General features: G+C 37.8%; 1 non-coding gene across 1 annotated transcript; it reads left to right on the forward strand.

Moving 5' to 3' along the window:
* The first annotated feature begins 407 nt into the window (after positions 1–407).
* LOC128287160 (small nucleolar RNA R71) lies at positions 408–513 on the forward strand. The gene has a single exon (XR_008277856.1). It is a non-coding gene; the product is annotated as a small nucleolar RNA R71 (small nucleolar RNA).
* Positions 514–23,110: the final 22,597 nt, after the last annotated feature.

Consider the following 23,110-nt stretch of genomic DNA (forward strand, 5'->3'; position numbering starts at 1 on the left):
GGTTATTTTGGGATCTAGAGTTATTGTTACCCATATATTAGACTTGTTCCTCCTCGATGCTAGGGTTAAAGGGTTGATACTCTATGCATGCTCCTCTTCCATTCGTCTCGCACCTCATTACTGGATGTACCTGGGTAGAACCAAGTAAACCATCAATCTTTTTATTTAGAAGTTCTACCTAGTTTGACAGCATAGTAACTGAATCGACGTTATAAATGCCTGCTGTTTTAGTTGGCTTAGTCCTCATAACTTGCCACTGATAATTATTCAGTGGCATCTCTTCAATAAATTCGTAAGCCTCTTCAGGTGTTTTGTTGTTGATGGTTCCCCCGGCTACTGCATCAATCATTTGCCTTGTCGAGGGGTTCACACCATTGTAGAATGTTTGAACTTGCAACCATAGAGGTAGTCCATGGTGAGGACACCTTCGCAGTAGGTCCTTGTATCTCTCCCATGCATCGTAAAGAGTTTCTAAGTCCATTTGCACAAATGAAGAGATATCATTACGTAATTTGGCTGTTTTAGCTGGCGGAAAATATTTTAATAGAAATTTTTCGGTCATTTGTTCCCAAGTAGTAATTGACCCTCGTGGTAACGAGTTCAACCACTGCTTAGCTTTGTTCCTCAATGAAAAAAGGAATAATCGAAGGCGAATGGCATCGTCAGAAATGCCATTAATTTTAAATGTATCGCAGAATTCTAGAAAATTTGCCAAGTGAGTGTTTGGATCCTCATCTTGCAAACCATCAAACTGAACAAATTGTTGTATCATTTGAATAGTGTTAGGTTTTAGTTCAAAATTATTTCCAGCAATAGCAGGCCTAACTGTACTTGACTCAGTTCCTGTTAAAGTAGGTTTAGCATAATCATACATAGTACGAGGAGCAGGATTCTGATTTGCTAGTTCAGTGGGTATCGCAGGAGGTAGCTGATTGTCTTGATTTTCAGCCATCTCTTCGGTCGTAGTTGCAATATTGTCCTCTTGCTCTTCTTTTGTGTATCTTAGGCTTTGCTTTATTTCTCTTTGATTTCTACGAGCTGTGCGATTGATTTCTTCGTCAAAAAGTAGTGGTCTTGACGGGTTTCTTCTAGTCAAACTATAAAAACCTGCCAAGATAAAGAAAAAGTAGATTAATAAATAATAATAAAAATAAAAAAGAATTAACTTGCAAGAAAAATAAATGGCTAAAGTAATAAAAATTGAGTGATCCTAATATCTTAGTTCCCCGGCAACGGCACCAAAAACTTGATCGTGATTTTCGTGACAGGTAAGTTTTATATATTTATAATTAATCATTCTTGAAACTAACAATTATCACGATGTGGGCAAGTGTACCTATCGAACAGTAGTATAGTTTTAGCAAGACCGGATTGTCAAACCCAAAGGAACTAAAAGTACTTGTAATGACTATATTTTTATTATCTAGCCTAAGAATAAGAGGGTTTTGTTTTAACTAACTAATTATCTAAACTAAGAATTCACAGAAAATAGAATTAGGGAATTACTTTTGAAAAAATGGTTGAATTAAGACAATACCTAAGAAAGAATTAACCTAGACTTCACTTGTTATTCTGACTCCGAATCGGATGATTTATTCATTTAACTTGTTTCGTAGAGATCCCTAAGTTATGTTATTATCCCTATTCAAGACTAATAACTTCTAATTCCTAGATTGAATAATTGAGACTTTTCTCTAATTAACACCCTAGGGTTGCATTAACTCGATCTATGGATCCCTTTATTAGGTTTCACCCTAATCCGGTAAAATCTTGTCACCTTATCTCTAGGCTCGTAATCAACTCCGCTTAATTATGACAAATGTACTCTTAGATAGGGTCTATTCCTCCTCTGAATAAGAGCTTATCTTGAATAAGTATCCTAAGATATCAAAACAAGAATTAAGAACATATAATTAAGAACAAGTTAAATATTTATCATACAATTCAAAAAATAATAACAAATTTATCTTAGGTTTCATTCCCCTTAGGTATTTAGGGGATTTAGTTCATAACTAAAAAGGAAAACATCTCAGAAGAATAATGAATAGAAAACATAAAGAAAACCCAAAACTCTTGAAGGGAAATTGAGGGGAGATCTTCAGTCTTGATGGTGAATCCGGCTTCTAAGATAGATCAATTGGCTTCCCTTGAGCAATTCCCTGCCTCATTTTATCTGCGTCCTCTTTCCTCTTCCTTTAGGGTGTATTTATAAGCTTTAGAATGCCTAAAAGCCCTCAAAATTAGCCTTTTCTGAATTGGACTCAACTTGGGCTCGGCAGGGACACGCCCGTGTACGAGTACTTCAGGCTGTGCTCAAGCCTGTTAGAATGGCACGGGCGTGTGTTCTACCCATGTGAGTCGTGCTTCAATTCAGCCAAATTGACACGGCCGTGTGGTCTGCCCGTGTGAGGAAGTCTAGGCCGTGTTGATTTCGTATGTTGGCCCATTTTCTCCGTTTTTGGCCCGTTTCTCATTCCTTTCGCTCTCCTATGCTCACTTTAGTATAAAACATGAAATTAAGGCATTAGGAGCATCGAATTCACCAATTCTAGAGAAAGATCATCCATAAAATGTGTTAAGCATGGGGTAAAAATATGTATAAATTACGGTTTATCAGTGGTCAAATCAGCAGATGCTAATGAGGACCCTACTTACCCCCAGGTTTTACCCTAATAAATGCCCAGGCATAACCATATGTGTACCCACGAAGGGTTGTCGTTACAATCAGACCTCAACAGTATCAAGCTGGTACCTCGGCACCGACAAACTACCCAATGGGTTTAGGCTTCAATCCAGAGGATAATCCAACCAATCTCGTTGTTCATGATCTAGATGATATTGCAGAAATGGAAAAAGAAAAAGTGGAACTACCAAAGCAACTTGAGGATCAGTGCAAATGGTTAGAAGAAAAATTCAGAGCAATGGAAAACGCTGATTATTATTGCGGAATTGATGCTAAGGACTTGAGTTTGGTCCCAGAGCTGGTGCTCCCTCTAAAGTTCAAAACTCTAGAGTTTGAAAAGTTATGGGACTAGCTATCTTGAAGCTCACATCACGATGTTCTATCGAAGGATGATAGGATACGTTAATAATGACCAATTATTAATTCATTGCTTCCAAGGCAGTCTGATCGGGTCAGCAGGCAAATGGTATAACCAACTGAGTTGTGCCAAAATCAATTCATAGAAAGACTTAGCACAAGATTTTATGAAGCAATATAGTCATGTGACGGACATGACACTCGACAGAATCACGTTGTAGAATATAGAGAATAAGAAAAGTGAGAGCTTCAGGTAATATGCCCAAAGATGGAAAGCAGTGGCAACACAAGTTCAGCCATCTCTTCTGGAGAAAGAAACTACAACACTTTTCATCAATACTTTAAAAGCCCCGTTCATCAACCATATGTTAGGAAGCACTACTAAGAGCTTCTCAGATATAGTAATATCTGGTGAAATGATTGAAAATGCAGTGAAAAATGGTAAAATAGACACAGTGACAGTGACTAATGCAAGCATATATAACAAGAGTTATTCAAAACCAATAACTGTAGGCCAGCCAAGGACAGTGACTACTAGCCATTAGGGGCCCCCAAGGCAAGAATTCAACCCAAGGCCAAATACTGAAAGGCTCCAGTTCACACCTATCCCAATGACATATAGGGAGTTGTATAAGAGTCGGTTTGATACACATGTGGTATCCCCTTTCTACTGGAAACCTATGCAACCTCCATTCCTCAAATGGTACGACGCGAATGCTCAATGCGAGTACCATGCGGAAATCACGTGACATTCAATCGAGAACTATACCATTTTGAAAAAGTTAATTGAAAGGTTCATCAAGAGCCCTGTGAAGTTTGATGATCTATCGAGACCTAATGTTGTAGGAAATCTGTTACCCAATTATTCTGATAAAGGGTTAAACGCGATAATTGAGAGTAAAGGGAAGAGAACCAAGATGCATGTAGCTGAACTGAAAACCCCACCAAAATGGGTTTGGAAGAAAATGGTAAAGGGAGGATTAATTAAACAAGATTTAGAGGAGAGACCTGAAAGGATGAGGAACTACTGTAAGTTCCATACTGAAGAAGGTCATGAGATCCAGGAGTACGTTGAATTTAGGGCCCTAGTGCAAAATCTGATGGATAATAAGGAGCTAAAATTCTTTGAATATGCCAAAGGCTTGGAATGAGAAGATGTGTGAGCCTCAGAAGAAGGGTCAACAGAGAAGGTTTATAAAGTCAACTACTCAATGGTTATTATTTCATGACCAAGAAGCAATGAAGTTGGAGTACAAATTGCGCCAAGGGTCTTTAGATAGAAACCTGTAGCCTTTCCCTACAAGGACAACAAGAGGCTTCCCTAGAATTATGACTGCAACATGACGATCCAGGGAGAGGAGAACCTGGTTAGTACTTCAGAAGAGGGCCAGGATATGGGATTCTATACACGCAGTGGAAGGCGCTATGATCTCACAAATACAAGAGCGAAGGCAGTTAAAGGAAAAACCTTAGTGGTTGAACAAAAGAAGAAGAATACGGCGCAAATTGAATCGCCTGTTAATGAGCCGGTAACTGAGAAAGAGGCTAAGGAATTCCTAAAATTATTAAAGCATAGCGAGTATAGTGTCGTAGAACAGCTACACAAACAAACAACTCGCATAGTAGTACTAGCCTTGCTCTAGAACTTAGAGACTCATCGTAGTGTGTTGATGAAGGTTCTAAATGAAACTTATGTCGCTAATGATATCTCTGTGAACAAGCTGGACTGCCTAGTTAACAATATAAGTGCCGACGACTTCATCTTTTTCAATGATGATGAACTACCTCTGGGGGCATAGGATCTACAAGGGCTCTGCACATCACCACTCACTGAAAAGGATATACATTGCCAGGGGTGTTTATTGATAATGGATCTGCACTGAACATCTTACCTTTATCCACATTGAACAAGTTACCTGTGGATAGCTCTCATATGAGGACGTACCAAAACATAGTGACAGTATTCGATGGTACCGAAAGGAGGGTGATGAGAAGGATTGAGATACCTCTTTTGATTGGTCTAAATACGTATGAGGTAGATTTCTTGGTGATGGACATCAAGCCTTCTTCTAATTTCTTTTTGGGAAGCCCTTGTATTCACTCAGCTGGGACAGTGCCATCATTACTACACCAAAAGCTAAAGTTGGTGATAGAGGGTCGATTGGTGACGATAAACGCGGAAGATGATATTATTGCATCCGTAACCTATGACGCACCATACATAGGAGCGGATGAAGAGGCGATAGAATGTTTCTTTTGATCGCTGGAATTTGTGAATGCAACTTTCATTGTCGAAGGAAACAAGATCCTGATGCCCGAAATCTCCAAAACTACAAGGATGGGATTCCAATTGACGGTTAAGAAAGGAGCCTTGCCGGGAAGAGGACTCAAAAAATATCTACAAGGAAAGTTTGAGGCACCAATGCTAATGGACAAATGAGATCGTTTTGGCATAGGATACAAGCCGGATGCGAGACAAAAGAAGAGAGAGCTGGAGAAGAAGAAAGAAAGAAGAAGAGCGCGACTGAGTGGGGAAGAGGTCAAGAGGGAACTGATGACCTTTCCCTATATATCCAGAACTTTCATGTCAGGAGGAACTATTCACCCTGAATGGAAGATGTCAAGAAAAGAAACCATAGAAGAAATGTTGGGAAATTTAAACATTAATGGCATATTCTAATAAGGAATAGTGGGAGAAAATTTATCAGGCATCTGCCCCTATATACCTGGAAGTGTTCTAAACAATTTGACTACGAAAGAGATTCTTATAATTTTTAGAGCTAATTTAGAGTAATGTTCAAAACACGCTTATTGCTCTAAGCCTAAGAGCAATAAGAATCCTTTTGTGAAATAGACTTATGTCCAACATCTTCATTTCAATAAAATGTATCTTTGCGTATCACCTTGAGTAAATATTATTTTATTCTTTCCATTTCATTAATAATCATACCATATAGATAACTATTCTTAGATTCTTTTGTTCTTTGGATTTTTCTTCATTCCTATAACAGGTCTCCGGATATCAATGATATGAGCGACGTTACTACTGACTTAGAGTTTCTTTTCAGCAAGATATGTGTATGGAGGATTCTCAGGATTTTGAAGATGATCAAGATTGTAACCTATCTCTTGATTTGTTAAAGATGATAGAACAAGATGAGAAATAAATCCTACCTCACAAAGAATCAGTAGAAATTGTGAGCTTAGGAGAAGAGAAAGAGGTAAAGATCGGAGCTTGTATCACCACAAAGACAAAGCAAAACCTCATTGAGTTACTCTAAGAAATCAAGGATGTCTTCGCATGGTCATATCAAAAACATGTCCAGGTTAAGTTGTAACACCCCAAACCCGGCCTAGATGTTATGGCCGAATCTGGCGATGTCACATTGAAGTATTTTTCGAAAAACAGAATTTTGTTGAAAATTCATTCTATATTAAAACCTCTTTGTGATCTTAACGAAAATTTAAGATATCTCGTTCATAGTTAAAACTCAAGTCGTTTAAGCAAAATGTTATTTATATTAGATTGTTATTACACTTTAAAACATTGTTTGTTGCGGAAGCTTTTAAAGTTTGTTGCATGAATGTGGTGTTTTGAAAAGTATTTATCTTTTTGAAAATCCGCGTCCTACTACTGACAGATATAATTCAAAATAAATAAAATCCAAAATTAAAAGTTAAAACTTTTAAGTTGCCTTATTACATAAAAATACCCAAATTTAAATTACTTATAAATTAAAAATCCAGTATAAAGGTATGAGCGGATGTGTGGCCACCTTCGAGTCCCTCGCAGCACCGATCTGCCTAAGGATTACCTGCGCAGATAAGCAGAAAGGGTGAGTTTATGAAACTCAGTGTATAATTCCTTAATAAACAAGTAGTCAGTCTATAATAGCCAATTACAGTTTGGGCCTAAGCCCGTGTCAGTAGCAGTTCAATTTCAGTTAGGGCCTTAGCCCATTACAGTATCAGTATCAGTGTGGGCCTTAGCCTATTACGATGATAGTAACGGTACAGAAAGCAAATAGAAATCCTACCCATCCAGGCACTACACTCCATGTGGGGATAAAATCAACCCACCCATCCCTACACTCCAAAAAATAGCACCGGTCGCAGCACTAAACAGTAGTTGCAGCAGAGCTGCCAGTATAGTACACTTCCTTCAATAAATAATAAACCCATCCCTAATATCATACATGCATGCAATATATATAAAATGGCATGCTCGATACAATTATATATACATAAGGGCATAACAATCATTTTACCTCATAGGGACATATAGTCATTTATCAATTTGAGGTCTAAGTATACTTACCGACCCAACAGTAGGTCCATAGTCGTCATGGATAAACTGTACAACTATAACAGTCAAACAGTAAAAATGGGCCCAATGCCCATAATACGGGCCTATGTAGGCCCACATGCCTGTGTAGCCCACATAGCCTAGAAATGGCCCTGTCCATGTGAACTACACAACCTAGCCCAATATTCTCCATACTTCCATGTGGTTTACCTGTGTAGTGCCCACGATTTCATGGGCCCACACGGCTCATTTTGGCCCAGCATGGCCCAAATCGGCCTAAGCCCATGAGATCGCACATGGTGGCCTTTACGATCAAATGCTCACGTTTATGCGTTCGTATTGCCACACGAGCGAGCGCATGCCCGTGTAGTGACAATAGTCACTATTTTTTGCTTTTACCGATTTACGTTTTAAATAGTTTTTACACACATGGTTGCAAACGTGCACAACTAACCCATGAGAACACCAACCTATCACAATCAGAAACTTCTGTTAGTCACTTATCAATCAATTGAAAAGAACCCTAACCCAAAACACTTGCTCAAGAGATTACCTATCACTTGCCTTGATCGATCACACTAAACCGTTGCAAGGGATCACTTAGAATCCTTAAAGACTACCTGCATCCCAATCATAACTTGTTAACTAATACCATACACGCAAATAGATGAACCAAGTGTATAGCAACTTTTCGAAAGAGTAGACTAAGAATAGAAGGTAGTAGTATTCGGCCTAACCCCAGAAGCACCCACTCGAACAGAGGCACAAGATGTAACAGTTGCACCCCTTAACAGTAATCGGTAGAGAAAAGAGTTGTTAGATGGAAAAATATTATAGGAGAGAAAAAAGGGAAGAGAAAGAGCATGATTGAATAGTTGTATTACCACAAAAAATGACAGAGAGCACAGGAGAATCGGCACAGAGAGGGTGAAAGAATAAGTAATATTTGGTTAAGAGGAAATCAATTGGGGAAGAGGAAAAATGAGGTATTCGGTCAAAGTAACAGTATGAAAAAGAGGGGAAATCAGTATATCACAGAAAAATTGAAGAAGGAGGAAAAGAGAAGAAGATATTCAGATTTAACAATGCAAGAGGATAACTCGATAAAAGCCGAAGGAATAGAGAGGAATGAGAAAGAGGTATTCGGCAGATGACAAACTGAGAAGGTAACTGATCAGAATCGATTGAAAGAGGGAGTAAGCAAAGAAAACAGAAGTAGAAAATAAAAGACGGTAAGGCACCAAAGAAGAAATATCAAAAGATGAAGTACAGAGAAAACTCCAAAACTAAAAACGTCAAAACTAACAAGAAAACGCCCAAAATGGCGGATGGTAGCCGAATTCTCTTGAAAAAGAGTTCAGTTTCATCACCACTACTTCCTTCCATTGGTCCACTCCTAGAAAATCCCCTCACATCTCTCCACCAACCTCTTCTCTCCAAATTTTTCCTCATCCGAAAATCCCCCCTAAAAGCCTCCCAAATATTCGGCCACACACTCCACACTTCTCCCCCACTCAGAATTTCAATCAACCACAACTCTTCTATGACCAAGTAGAAAAATAAAACACCCACTGTACCCACCAGGATTCGAACCTTAGACCTCAGGCAAACACTACACGCCATCTATCCTTTAGACCAGCAGGCCCATTCTGTCATGTTTAACCAACATTTAGTTAAAAAGCCTACTGACTAGAGACAGGGTTTATTCAAGTAAAAACAAAATTTTGTACAAGCCAAGGCTTGAACTCAGGACTTTTCCAACACATCTCAAGACACTTAAAAGAAAATAAATGCTTAGATTTTAGGGTGTTACAACTCTAGCCCCTAAAAGAAAATTTCGGCTTCAAAATTTACCTGATCAAAATAGATGAGGGTATTATTGTCGCACCGCCTTCTCGGGTTCCCACGTGGCTTACCCTGAGTTGTGATTATGCCAAAGTACCTTAACCAATGGGATAGACTTCTTCCTTAACACTTTTACATCATGCTCTAAAATCTGAACTGGCTCCTCCTCAAAAGTTAGATCTGGTCTAACCTCAATCTCCTTAATCGAGATAATACACGTTGGATCAGAGTGGTAATGCCTTAGCATAGAGACATGGAACACATCGTGAATCAAGTCCAACTCTGGAGGTAACTCAAGTTGATAGGCGACCGGTCCCACATGTTTTAGTATGCAGTAAGGCCCAATGAACCTAGGGCTCAACTTGCCCTTCCATCCAAATCTCAGTACTTTCTTCCATGGTGAGACCTTAAGAAAAATGATGTCCCCCACAGAATACTCAATCTCCTTACGCTTCAAATCTGCATACGACTTCTGTCTATCTGATGATGCTTTCAGTCGATCCAGAATTAGTCTTACTTTAGCCACGATATCAGAAACTAATTCAAGTCCCAGAATACGCCGATCGCCTAACTCAGTCCAACACGAAGGAGTACGACACCTACGACCATATAATGCCTCGTAAGGTGCCATCTGTATGCTAGACTGATAACTATTTTTATACGCAAACTCTGCAAATGGCAAGTAGTCCTCCCAACTGCCTCAAAAATCTATTACAAAACTCCTTAACATGTCCTCTAGTATCTGAATCACCCTCTCTGACTGACTATCTATTTGAGGATGGAATGCAATACTGAAGTCTAACCTTGTACCCAGTGCTTCATGTAGCTTCTTCCAAAATCGAGACGTGAAGCGAGGATCCCTGTCAGATATTATGGAAATCGGTACCCCATGCAGTCTCACTATCTTAGCCACATATAGTTGAGCCAGCTTCTGCAATGAGTAAACAGTACAGACTGTATGAAATGAGCAGATTTGGTCAATAGATATACGATGACCCATATCGAATCCTTCTTAGCAGGCGTCAGGGGTAGCCCACTAACGAAGTCCATAGTCACTCTCTCTCACTTCCAAAGTGGAATCTTAACTGGATGAAGCAACTTGAAGGTAGCTGATGTTTAGCCATGACCCGCTGGCAAGTCAGACATTTACTCACAAAGTCGGTAACTTTACGCTTAAGACCTGGCCACCAATATAACTCACGAAGGTCTCGGTACATCTTATTCCTACCAGGATGCATAGCATAAGGGCTACTATGCGCCTCTCGCAGCATAGACTGCCTCAAATCAGTATCCCTTGGTACACAAACTTTCCCATAGAAACAAAGTACCCCTTTGCTATTCAGTCCAAAATCTAAAATTTCCCTACTCTCAATCTGTCAGAATTGAGGACCCAGTGACTCATCCACCAACTGTTTACCCTTAATCTGCTCAATCCACGTCAGTTTAACCTGAAGTTTGGCTAACAGACTACAATCATCAAATAACCTGAGACGAGCATGCATCATCCTCAGATCCGTCATAGCCTTACGGCTCAGTGTGTCAGCCATAACATTGGTCTTACCAGGATGGTATTCAATCAAACAGTCATAATCCTTAAGTAGCCCAATCCATCTACACTACCTAAGATTTAGCTCCTTTTGAGTGAGGAGGTACTTGAGGCTCTTGTAATCCGTGTACATGATACACTTCTCACCGTACAGGTAATGCCTTTAAATTTTCAGTGCGAATACCACCGCGGCCAACTCCAAGTCATGCACCAGAAAATTTGCCTCATGAGTCGTAAGCTAGTGAGACGCATAAGCCACCACCTTACCCTCTTGCATCAACACACAACCCAAGCCAACGTGTGATGCATTTCTGTAGATTGTAAACTCTTTCCCAAACTTTGGCTATATCAAGACAGGGGCCTCAGTCAGAACTTTCTTGAGAAAGAGTTCAATTTTGGTACCACTACTTCCTTCCCTTGGTCTACTCCTCGAAAATCTCCTCATATCTCTCCACTAACTAGTTTGAACTCCCCTTAACCTCTTCTCTCTAAATTTTTCCTCAGCCAAAAATCCCCCCTAAAATCCTCCCAAATATTCGGCCACACACCCCACGCTTTTTCCCCACTCAGAATTTCGATCAACCACAACTCTTCTATGACCAAACAGTAAAATAAAACACCCACTGAGCCCACCAGGATTCGAACTTCAGACCTCGGGAAAACACTACACGCCACCTAGCCTTTAGACCAGCAGGCCCATTCTGTTATGTTTTACCAACATTTATTTAAGAAGCCTGCTGACTAGAGATAGGGTTTATTTAAGTAAAAACAAAATTTTGTACAAGCCAAGGCTTGAACTCAGGACTTCTCCAACACTTCTCAGGACACTTAACCACTAAAGCAAGCATACATTTATGCAATACAACATACAAAAAAAATAAATGCTTAGATTTTGAGGTGTTACAACTCTAGGCCCTAAAAGAAAATTTCAGCTTTGAAATTTACCTGATCAAAATAGATGAGGGTATTGTTGCCGCACTGCCTCCTCTGGTTCCCACGTCGCTTACCCTGAGTTGTGATTACGACAAAGTACCTTAACCAGTGGGACAGACTTCTTCCTTAACACTTTTACATCATGCTCTAAAATCTGAACTGGCTCCTCTCAAAAGTCAGATCTGGTCTAACCTTAATCTCCTTAATTGAGATAATATGTGTTGGATCAGAGTGGTAATGCCTCAGCATAGAGACGTGGAACACATCGTGAACCAGGTCCAACTCTAGAGGTAACTCAAGTTGATAGGCAATCGATCCCACATGTTTCAGTATGCAGTAAGACTCAATGAACCTAGGGCTCAACTTGCCCTTCTGTCCAAATCTCAGTACCTTTTTCCATGGTGAGACCTTAAGAAAAATGATGTCCCCCACAGAATACTCAATCTCCTTACACTTCAAATTTGCATACGACTTCTGTATGTCTGATGCTTCCTTCAGCTGATCCAGAATTAGTCTAACTTTAGCCTTGGTATCAGAAACTAATTCAGGTCCCAGAACACGCCGCTCGCCCAACTCAGTCCAACACGAAGGAGTACGACAACTACGACCATATAATGCCTCGTAAGGTGCCATCTGTATGCTAGACTGATAACTATTTTTATACGCAAACTCTGCTAATGGCAAGCAGTCTTCCCAACTGCCTCGAAAATCTATTACACAACTCAACATGTCCTCCAATTTCTGAATCACCCTCTCTGACTGACTATCTATTTGAGGATGGAATGCAATACTGAAGTCTAACCTTGTACCCAGTGCTTCATGGAGCTTCTTCCAATCCCTGTCAGATATTATGGAAACCGGTACCCCATGCAGTCTCACTATCTTAGCCATGACCCGCTGGCAAGTCAGACATTTACTCACAAAGTCGCTAACTTTACGCTTAAGACCTAGCCACTAATATAACTCACGGAGGTCTCGGTACATCTTATTCCTGCCAAGATGCATAGCATAAGGGCTACTATGAACCTCTCGCAGCATAGACTGCTTCAAATCAATATCCCTCGGTATACAGACTCTCCCACGGAAACACAGTACCCCATCGCTATTTAGTCCAAAATCTAAAATTTCCCCACTCTCAATCTGTCGGAATTGAGGACCCAGTAACTCATCCACCAACTGTTTACCCTTAATCTGTTCAATCCACATCAGTTTAACCTGAAGTTCGGCCAACAAACTACAATCATCAAATAAGCTGAGACAAGCAAGCATCATCCTCAGATCCGTCATAGCCTTACGGCTCAGTGTGTTAGCCACAACATTGGTCTTACCAGGATGGTATTCAACCAAACAGTCATAATCCTTAAGTAGCTTAATCCATCTACACTGCCTAAGATTTAGATCCTTTTGAGTGAGGAGGTACTTGAGGCTCGTGTAATCTGTGTACATGATACACTTCTCACCGTAGAGGTAATGCCGTTAAATTTTTAGTGCGAATACCACCGCATCCAACTCCAAGTCATGCATCAGAAAATTCGCCTCATGAGTCTTAAGCTAGTGAGACACATAAGCCACTACCTTACCTTCTTGCATCAATACACAACCCAAACCAACGTGTGATGCATTTCTGTAGACAGTAAACTCTTTCATAGACTCTGGCTGTATCAAGACAGGGGCCTCAGTCAGAAATTTCTTGAAAAAGAACTCAATTTTGGCACCACTACTTCCTTCCCTTGGTCTACTCCTCGAAAATCTCCTCACATCTCTCCACCTAGTTTGAACTCCCCTTAACCTTTTCTCCCCAAATTTTTCCTCAACCAAAACCCCCCTAAAATCCTCCCAAATATTCGACCACACACCCCACACTTCTCTCCCACTCAGAATTTTGATCAACCACAACTCTTCTATGACCAAACAGCAAAATAAAACACCCACTGTGCCCACCAAGATTCGAACCTCAGACCTCGGGAAAACACTACACGCCACCTATCCCTTAGACCAGTAGGCCCATTCTGTTATATTTTACGAACATTTATTTAAGAAGCCTACTGACTAGAGACAGGGTTTATTCAAGTAAAAACAAAATTTTATACAGGCCAAGGCTTGAACTCGGGACTTCTCCAACACTTCTTAGGACACTTAACGACTGAAGCAAGCATGCATTTATGTAACACAACATACAAAAAAATAAATGCTTAGATTTGGGGGCATTATATAAGTACTGATATTGTGGTACACTGGCTCTCCATTAGGAAAGGGTGTAAGCCACTTCAACAGAAGCTCTGAAGGATGATGGCCGACGTTTTGCTGAAAATAAAAGAGGAGGTCAAGAAGCAATTCAATGTTGGCTTCTTACAAGTGGTTAAATACTCAGAATGGGTAGCTAATATGGTCTCCGTCCTTTAAAAAAGATAGGAAAGTACGAATGTGCATAGACTATAAGGATTTGAACAAAGCCAACCCGAAAGACAATTTCCAATTGCCACATATTGACACCTTAGTGGACAACACGATAGGTTACTCATTGGTCTCTTTTATGGATGGTTTCTTGGGATACAACCAGATAAAGATGCATCCTGAAAACATGGAGAAGACCACATTCATAACCATGTGGGGAACATTTTTCTATAAGGTAATGTTGTTTGGACTGAAAAATGTGGGAGCAACCTATCAAAGAGCCATGGTAACTTTGTTTCATGATATGATGCACAAAGAAATCAAAGTTTATGTCGACGATATGATTTCAAAGTCCTAAACAGAAAAGGAGCATATGCAAGTCTTAAAGAAATTGTTCTTAAGGTTGAGAAAATTTTAGTTAAAGCTCAATCCAACAAAATGTACCTTTAATGCTAGGTCGGGTAAATTGCTAGGATTTGTAGTCAGTAAAATAGGGATCAAAATTGACCCAGAAAAAGTCAAGGCTATATAGGAGCTGCCTCCACCGCGCACTCAAAAAGAAGTCTGCAGTTTCTTAAGGAGATTAAATTACATCACCCGGTTCATTTCACAATTAACTGAGAAATGCGACCTCATATTTCATCTCCTTAAAAAACACAATCCAGGAGTATGGAATGATGAATGTTAGAAAAATTTTGACAAGGTTAAACATTACCTGTCCAATACTTTAGTGCTGACACCTCCCAACCCAGATAAGCCGCTGATACTGTACTTGACAGCATTTGGGAATTCCATGGGATGCGTGCTTAGTAAACATAATGAGTCAAGAAGAAAAGAAAGAGAAATATACTATCTCAATAAGAAATTCACTGAATGTGAGACAAGATATTCGCCAATCGAGAAGTTGTATTGTGCATTAATCTGGACAACCTGAAGACTGAGATAGTACATGTTATACCACACAACTTGGCTCACCTCAAAACTGGACCCTCTAAAGTACATGATGGAATCGACTATGTTGAATGGAAGAATGACCCAATGGTAAAGTCTGCTTTCTGAATTTGATATAGTTTATGTGAATCAAAAGGCTATAAAAGGGAGCGTTATAGCAGATTTTTTTGGCCAGTAGAGCTCTAGAAGATTACGAGCCTTTGAACTTTGATTTCCTGAATGAAGATCTAATGTATGTTGCAACCATTGAAGAAGACTCTCAAGAAGGTCATCCTTGAAAGATAAACTTCGAAGGAGCCTCAAACATTGTAGGTAATGGAATTGGGGCAGTCCTAGTGTCCCCAAACGGATATCATTATCCATTCACTAGTAAATTGGATTTTGATTGTACGAACAATATGATAGAATACGAAACATGCATCATGGCAACCATAGGACGTAAGATCAAAGTGCTAAAGGTATATGGGGATTCTACATTAGTGACCTATCAACTCAGAGGTGAATGAGAGATGAGAGACCCCAAATTGATCAATTATTGAAGGCTGGTTCTAGAGCTAATTGAAGAATTTGATGACATCAGCTTCTGCTATCTCCCACGAGATGAAAATCAAATGGCTGATGCCCTGGCTACCTTAGCTTTCATGGTCAAAGTGAACAAACAAGAGGATGTAAAACCTATCCAGATGAGTATTTATGAGACTTTAGCTCATTGTTACAACATCAAAGAAGAAGAAAAAGATGATCACCACGATATACTACGATATGTGAAAAATCTTGAATACCCTAACCAAGCAACTGAGAATGATAAAAGGACATTGAGAAGACCAGCCAGTGACTATATCTTAGATGGGAGATCCTATAAAAAAGAAGAAAGGATCAGGTACTACTAAGATGTGTGGACGCTGTTGAGGCTAAGAAAATCTTGGAAGAAGTCCCTGAGGGTGTTTGCGGAACACATGCCAATAGTTTCACAATGCCCAGGCAGATCATGAGGTTCGGGCATTATTGGTCCACCATGGAAGGGGATTGTATTAATTACGCCAAGAGATGTCATAAGTGCCAAATTTATGGAGACAAAATTCATGTGCCTCATTCACCTCTTCATGTCATGACTTCTCCATGGCCTTTCTCTACGTGGGGCATGGATGTTATTGGGTTGATATCGCTAAAAGCTTCCAATAGGCATCGATTCATCTTTGTGATCATTGATTACTTCAACAAGTGGGTAGAGGCCACTTCTTACGCTTTGTCACGAAGTTGAAAGTTAGCAAATTCTTGAAGAAATAGATCATATGTCGATATAGAATGCCAGAAAGGATTATATCTGATAATACACTGAATTTGAAGAACGGCATGATATCAGAAGTCTACAGTCAGTTCAAAATCAAACACCACAACTCATCATCATATCGCTCGAAAATGAATGGTGTCGTAGAGGCAACCAATAAGAACATTAAGAAGATTGTGGGGAAAATGACTGAAACTTATAAATATTGGCATGAGAATTTACCATTTGCTCAATATGCTTATCGAACGTTTGTCAGGACCAGGGCAACATTTTTTTCTTTGGTTTATGGAATGGAGGCAGTTTTACCCATTGAAGTCGAGATTCCTTCTCTCTAAGTTTTAGCGGAATTGAATTTGGATGAAGCAGAATGGATCCAATCCCAATATGATCAGCTAAACTTGATTGAAAAGAAAAGGTTGAAATCCATCCGTCATGGTCAGATATACCAAAAGTGAATGTTCGAGCTTACAACAAAAAGGTTTGTCCTAGAGAATTCCATGAGGGGGACCTAGTATTGAAAAATATCCTTCATATACAAAAGAAATTTAGAAAAAAGTGGATGCCAAACTTGGAAGGACCTTATGTGGTGAAGAAAGCCTCTTTTGGAGGAGTGTTGATTTTGACCGAGATGGATGGCAGAGGTTTGTCCAACCCTGTGAATTCAGATTCAAGTAAGAGGTATTTCACCTAAAAAAAAAAGAGGAAAAAGGGAGAGGCCAAGGTAAAAACTTGCAAAAGGGCACCTTGAGATCAAAGGGGTTTTAAATTGAAAACCCAAGAAAAGGGCAATTCAAATTTTGATTCAAAGATAGGGCATGTGGTAGTCCTGTTATCCTCAAATTAACAAGGAGGAGGGATGCTACATCTTGGGTCATCAACAAAGTATTTTGGATCTCCGAAACACATATCAAGTTCAAAAAGGTTCTCGAGAAGTTAGTGTAAAGAAACTCATGCTATGATATCTAAGGCACCTATTTTCATCTTATTCATTTTGTATTTTAGCAGTGTTTGCTATCTTTGATTAATTTATTCATTTCAAGCTTTGCTCCCAATAAAATTCCTTTTTGACCATTATGATAATCATTTAAATAATGATTAATAAACTAATAATATTCAAGTAAAAGAATTTCTTGCCTATTGCTTTGAAAGTTTTCTAAATAGTACAAGGATCTGAAATAGGACCACTAGTCAGAACTAACCAATCTAAGAGTTGGAAAGGTTTGGGAATGAATAGTTTAAATTTTGATTATTTCCTCCGGTTTTTTGTCAAAGATACCAGCTTAACAAGAAGGTAGGGTAATGCGTTAGTAGCATTTGATTGAAATCATTATGGCGAGTCTTATCTGTCAAAGATACCTAAGCATTAAAAGGGGATCATTCTAAAAAAAATAACATTCTGCATTCATGCAAACATCATTCATACACATCTAGTTAAGAGCATTTGATTTATCCTGATCATGACATTCTAATCACTTGGCATAAATAGGCCCATGTATGGATTCTACAGGTCATGTTCCCTAGAGAATTGTGTAACAAGATCAGAGAAACCATAAATCCTATACTCCTGAAGTTGCAGTGGGATGGATTGAAATCATTATCTCCCTGAAGTTACAGTGGAGCAGATTGAAGCCACTAATCTTATCTCCCTGAAGTTACAGTGGAGTAGATTAAAATCGCTAATCTTATCTCCTTGAAATTGCAGTAGAGCAGATTGAAGATAGCAAATCTTATTTTCCTGAAGTTGTAGTGGAACAAATTAAAACTACAAATTACAAATCTTATCTCCCTGAAGTTACAGTTGAGCAAATTGAAGATAGCAAATCTTATCTCTCTGGAATTGCAATAGAGCAGATTAAAGCTATAATCCTTAACTCCCTAAAGTTGCAGTGGAGTAAGTTGAAATTACAAGTCTCATCTCCTTGAAGATGCAGTGGAGCAGATTGAAGACACGAATCTTATCTCCCTAAAGTTACAGTGGAGCATATTGAAAATAGCAAATATTATCTCCCTGAAATTGTAGTGGAGCAGATTGAAGCGACAAGTCCTATACCTCTGAAGTTGCAGTGGGTCGGATTAAATCTACCATAGCAAATCTTATATCCCTGAAGTTGCAGTGGAATAGACTAAAGCTACAAGCTACAAATCTTGTCTTTCCGAATTTATAGTGGAGTAGATTGAAGCAATAACTCTAATACCTCTGAAGTTGCAGTGGGTTGGAACTAGGCTACTTAGAAAAGGAGGGGCACCAAAGAAGTCGAGATCCAGCAATACCTGGCAAAATTGGCCCTTTTAAAGTCTTTGCTTCATTCCCGTTACACGATAATGGGAAAAGAGATGTAGCTGTAAAGGCCCAAATTTGCTCGAGCCCAAGACCAAATAAATAAAACCAAAATAATAATAATAAGTCTTGTCCAAAATTTTACAACCCCAAAATACTAAAAAAACCTAGTCCAAATTTTTACAAGCCCAAAACCTAAACTAATGAAAAATGAAGAAGCAGAAACTCTAATGCGCTGCACCCCCCTCGTCCCTTCACAGAGCGCACATTGCCTGAGGCCTAATGCATTGGCCGCTTTGTACTAGAATGGCAAAATCCACCTCCGTTGACCTCGCTAAACCTACAAAGAGCACAGAAACAACAAGAAAATGGCAGAGAAATAGCAACAGAAAGAACACGCAAACGAAAAGAAACAATATTGTAAAATCGGCTATAAAAGCCCTAATCGATGTAATATTTTAGACACACGGAGAAATGTACAAAAAAAACTGAAATTTTGAAACAGAAACCATAAAAGGTGATTCATTCTTTTTTATTTTTAAATAAGTAATAAATAAAAATAGAAACTGATTACCTGTCGTCGGTCTCTGCCTCCACCGTTGTTATCTCTTCCGAGCCGAAGGTCGTCAAATCCCTGGGGATTCGGCCAGGGCCGCAGCAGAGCGTCGAAAATCGAAAGGTTTTTTCTTCTTTCTGGAAGATCAGCATCAATTTATGGGTTTTCGACTCCAAATAAGAGTCTTACGTTATAAGACGAGCAAGAAGGGTGTTCTATGTTTTTCCACCACCGTGGACTGGAATCGCTGTCAGCCATTTGGCGTGTGAGGCAATGGCTCCCTTAGCCAGATTCTGGGCTATATCAAGAGAAAGGGGAGAGGTTTTCCCAATTTTTTTTTAGAAATGGGAATGAAATATTTTTTTTGAAAGTTTTTGGCTTATATAGGGTGTTAAAATAACGCCGTTTTGGGGCCAAACCCGTGACCCGACCCATTCGCCCAGAGGATCCGCGTGTTTTTAACTACTGGTGTATTTGTGCGACTAGTCCTTCCTTTTGCGACGCACTTCAATTAAGCCCTACCCTATTTTCTTTATTTTTAATTTTACCCTTAAATTTTATATTTGATTCAATTTGGTCCTCAGGCCATTTAAAGAGGCGGACACCTGAAATGGTGTCATTTTGAGCCAATCCAACCAGCCTAGAGGATTCGCGTGTCTTGGTTTAAATGGGATATTTGCACGGTTAACCCTTCCGTCTTTCATTTAATTTTTAATATATTCCTTTTTACTTTTTAAATTTTCCCTCGCAGTTCTGTTTTCGTTTCATTTCGGTCTTTTATGAAACGGCGTACTTTGAGGACTGGGAATAATTTCCCATTTAGTCCTCGTCCCTTTGCGCGCATTTTATTTAGGCCCTATTTTCTTTTTCCTTTTTAGATTTAACCATTCAATTTTATTCATTTAATTTGGTCCTTTAGTTTCAATATTTTATAAGTTATTGTTCTTAATATTTATTTATTTATGTATTTATTTATTTATTTATTTGTCCTTATTATTTTTAAAATTGGCATTGTCTTTTTATGCGCATACTTTGTTATTATTATCATTTTTATTATTTATTTATCTTTGATTGCTCATATTAATATTAAAATAGTGTATATTATGCGATTGTCGTAAATTGTTTTTATTAGTATCTTCATTATTGTCATTTATTAATCCGACATTTCATTCATATATCATGATCTCGGCTTCTACATCACTATTTTATCTCATTTCGTTAAAATCATGTCAAAAAACGCGGTTAAACGTATTTATCCATAATTGATCATTTTATATTATATCTCGAATAAGAGAAATATACATTGTTTAAATATTACGTTTGATATTATTCAAAAAAATGAAAGATTTCAAAATAAGACAATGTTCTGTATTTGGAAACTCGAGAAGTCGTACCCTAATTTACGGGGTTTCGATTTTTCTCGTTAGCCTAATTAATCGAATATCCTTTTAAAATTAAAACACGTGAGATTTCAAATAAAAAATAAAGGCAAACTCATTCTCAAGGATTTGAAGTGTCGTGTCCTAACTTACGGAATAAGACATTTTGTTGCCTCAAGATGAGAGGGTCTTTAAGATAGTTTTCGATTTATTCTAGCAATTTTTAAGTAAAATTAACATTAATACAAAGAGGGATCCTATTTTAAACTATTTTCAAGTTTTCAAATTTTGACACTAAGACATGAATTAATCAATTAGGTACCAATTTTGGGTGTTACAAGGGTGCTAATCCTTCCTCGTACGTAACCGACTCACAAACCCATTTTTGGATTTTTGTAGACCGAAAAACATTGTTTTAATAAATTAAACCTCTTAGTAAAGCGATTAAATTACGAGGTGACCCTATCACACCTCATAAAAGAGATTGGTGGCAACTCCCATTTTTTGTTTTTAAAATAAAAGCCAATTTCAAAAAAATGGTTTCAACAATAATATTATAATATTAAAACTTAAATGTTAAGTATATATATATTATATATTATATTATAATGAATAAAGAAAGAAATATAAATAGAAAGAAACAAAAGCAAAAACGAAACAGAAAGGAGAAAGGGAAAGAAAGAAAGAAGAAGACAAATGCTTAGGGTTTTCAATTGTTCAAAGCTCAATTGGTTAGTCAATTTAGTCCATTTTCTTGTAATTTATATGTTTTTGAAATCCTGGTATTAAATACTACCAGACCCATGTCAAAATTTTAGAAATTTTTGAGTTTTTAAGTATTGTTTATGTTGAATATTTTTAGTATTAGTGATTAAATTGATAGATTTTAAGTTAGAAATGAAAAAGGATTGAATTATAAAATAAATTGTAAATTTTGAGTAATCTGAACTAAATTGTGAAAATTTGAAATTTAGGGATTTAAGTAAAATTTGGGAGTTAAATTTAGTGTAAAGTGGAATTTGTATGAAAATATAAGATTAATTGTAAAGAAATAAAGTTAATCTCGGTTTAAGGACAAAATTGAGATTTAAGCAAATATTGAGTAAAATTTAAATTACTAAATATGAGATTGAATTGTGTTATATAAATTTTAATTGTTTTAATTTCGTAGCTAACATTGTACTGGAACCCTTGACTAAAAAGAGAAAAGATAAATTCGACAAGTAATAGCTCGAAATTTTCAGTTTGCATTTCTATAATCCGAATTTAGTTGTTAATTGTTATAATTCCATTAATGTATATGGTAAGTGTTGAGGTGAGAATTATTGTGTTTTGCAATTGAAATGGATTGATTTAGTATGTGATGAATTTATTGAATTTTTATTGATTGAATTGGTATATATTTTGAATATATTGATTATTTGAATTGAAATGAATATTGGTTGTATTTGAAAAGTGAATTGGAACCCTATTAACTGTATCAGGCTGAGTCGGATATAGATGGCATGCTATAGAATTGGAAGAGTTTAGGGATTTCTTCAACTTTGAGTCGATGAGACACTGGGTATCAATTTACTACTTCGGATTAATTCGATGAGGCATTGGGTGCCAATTTACTTCGGTTTAGCCGATGAGACACTAGATGTCAAATTATTACTTCAAATTATCTGATGAGGCACTGTGTGCCAAATAGGTGTGTTTTGGTTGGATCCGTGTATCCGTCCGAGTCCGAGTCCTGTTAATAGCGGTAAATGAATAATAAGCCTTATAATTGATATTGAAATGGAATGATATGAGAAATAAAGTGGAATAGTGAATTGATTATGGTATGGATAAAGCAATTGCATAAATGAAATGTTATTTAAATTGTGAAAAGCTATTTCTATAGCAAGTGATTGAAAATTGAATATTGTATGGTTTTAAAATGTTCAATTGTGCTTAAAATTTTATCATACATATTATATTGTTTTATCTTTAAATATTCAGATTATAGAAATACCACTGAGTTTTACTCAACGTACGGTTTTGTTTTCTGTGCGCAGGTTAGGTACTAAATTTTGATCATCGATTCAACATCCAACAACGATCCCGAAGTCAAACTTGGTGATGTTTTATCATTTTGTGTCGGCTTGTACCTAGGGTGTCTAAATAATAATTATTTTATGGTTTGATTGTAAAGTAAATGGGATTATAAGTTTAATATTGGTTGGTTATATACATATAATATTTATTTATGTTTGAGGCTATATTATGGCATATTTTAAGTTACGGCTAAAATGAACATGATTTAGGTAAAATAGATTAAATTTGGCATGTTTACAATTTGGATTTGAATGATGTTCTATTGATATATTTTATTGATATAATTGTGGTTCCTATGAGGGTACATTGGTTAGGCACCTAGGATAATTGTTATGACATGTTTTGGATGCGTTTGATTGGTTTTGACTTGAATATTATATGATATGAAATGTTTTAAAATTATGTTTGTTTGATCGGTAATGCTTTGAAACCCTATTCTGGCGACATATGTGGGTTAGAGTGTTACACTACGGGCTAGGCATTTGGTGCCTAGGTGTGTTCTTGCTTAGATT

Source organism: Gossypium arboreum, chromosome 13 (genome assembly GCF_025698485.1).
Source record: "Gossypium arboreum isolate Shixiya-1 chromosome 13, ASM2569848v2, whole genome shotgun sequence".
Classification (NCBI taxonomy): domain Eukaryota; kingdom Viridiplantae; phylum Streptophyta; class Magnoliopsida; order Malvales; family Malvaceae; genus Gossypium; species Gossypium arboreum.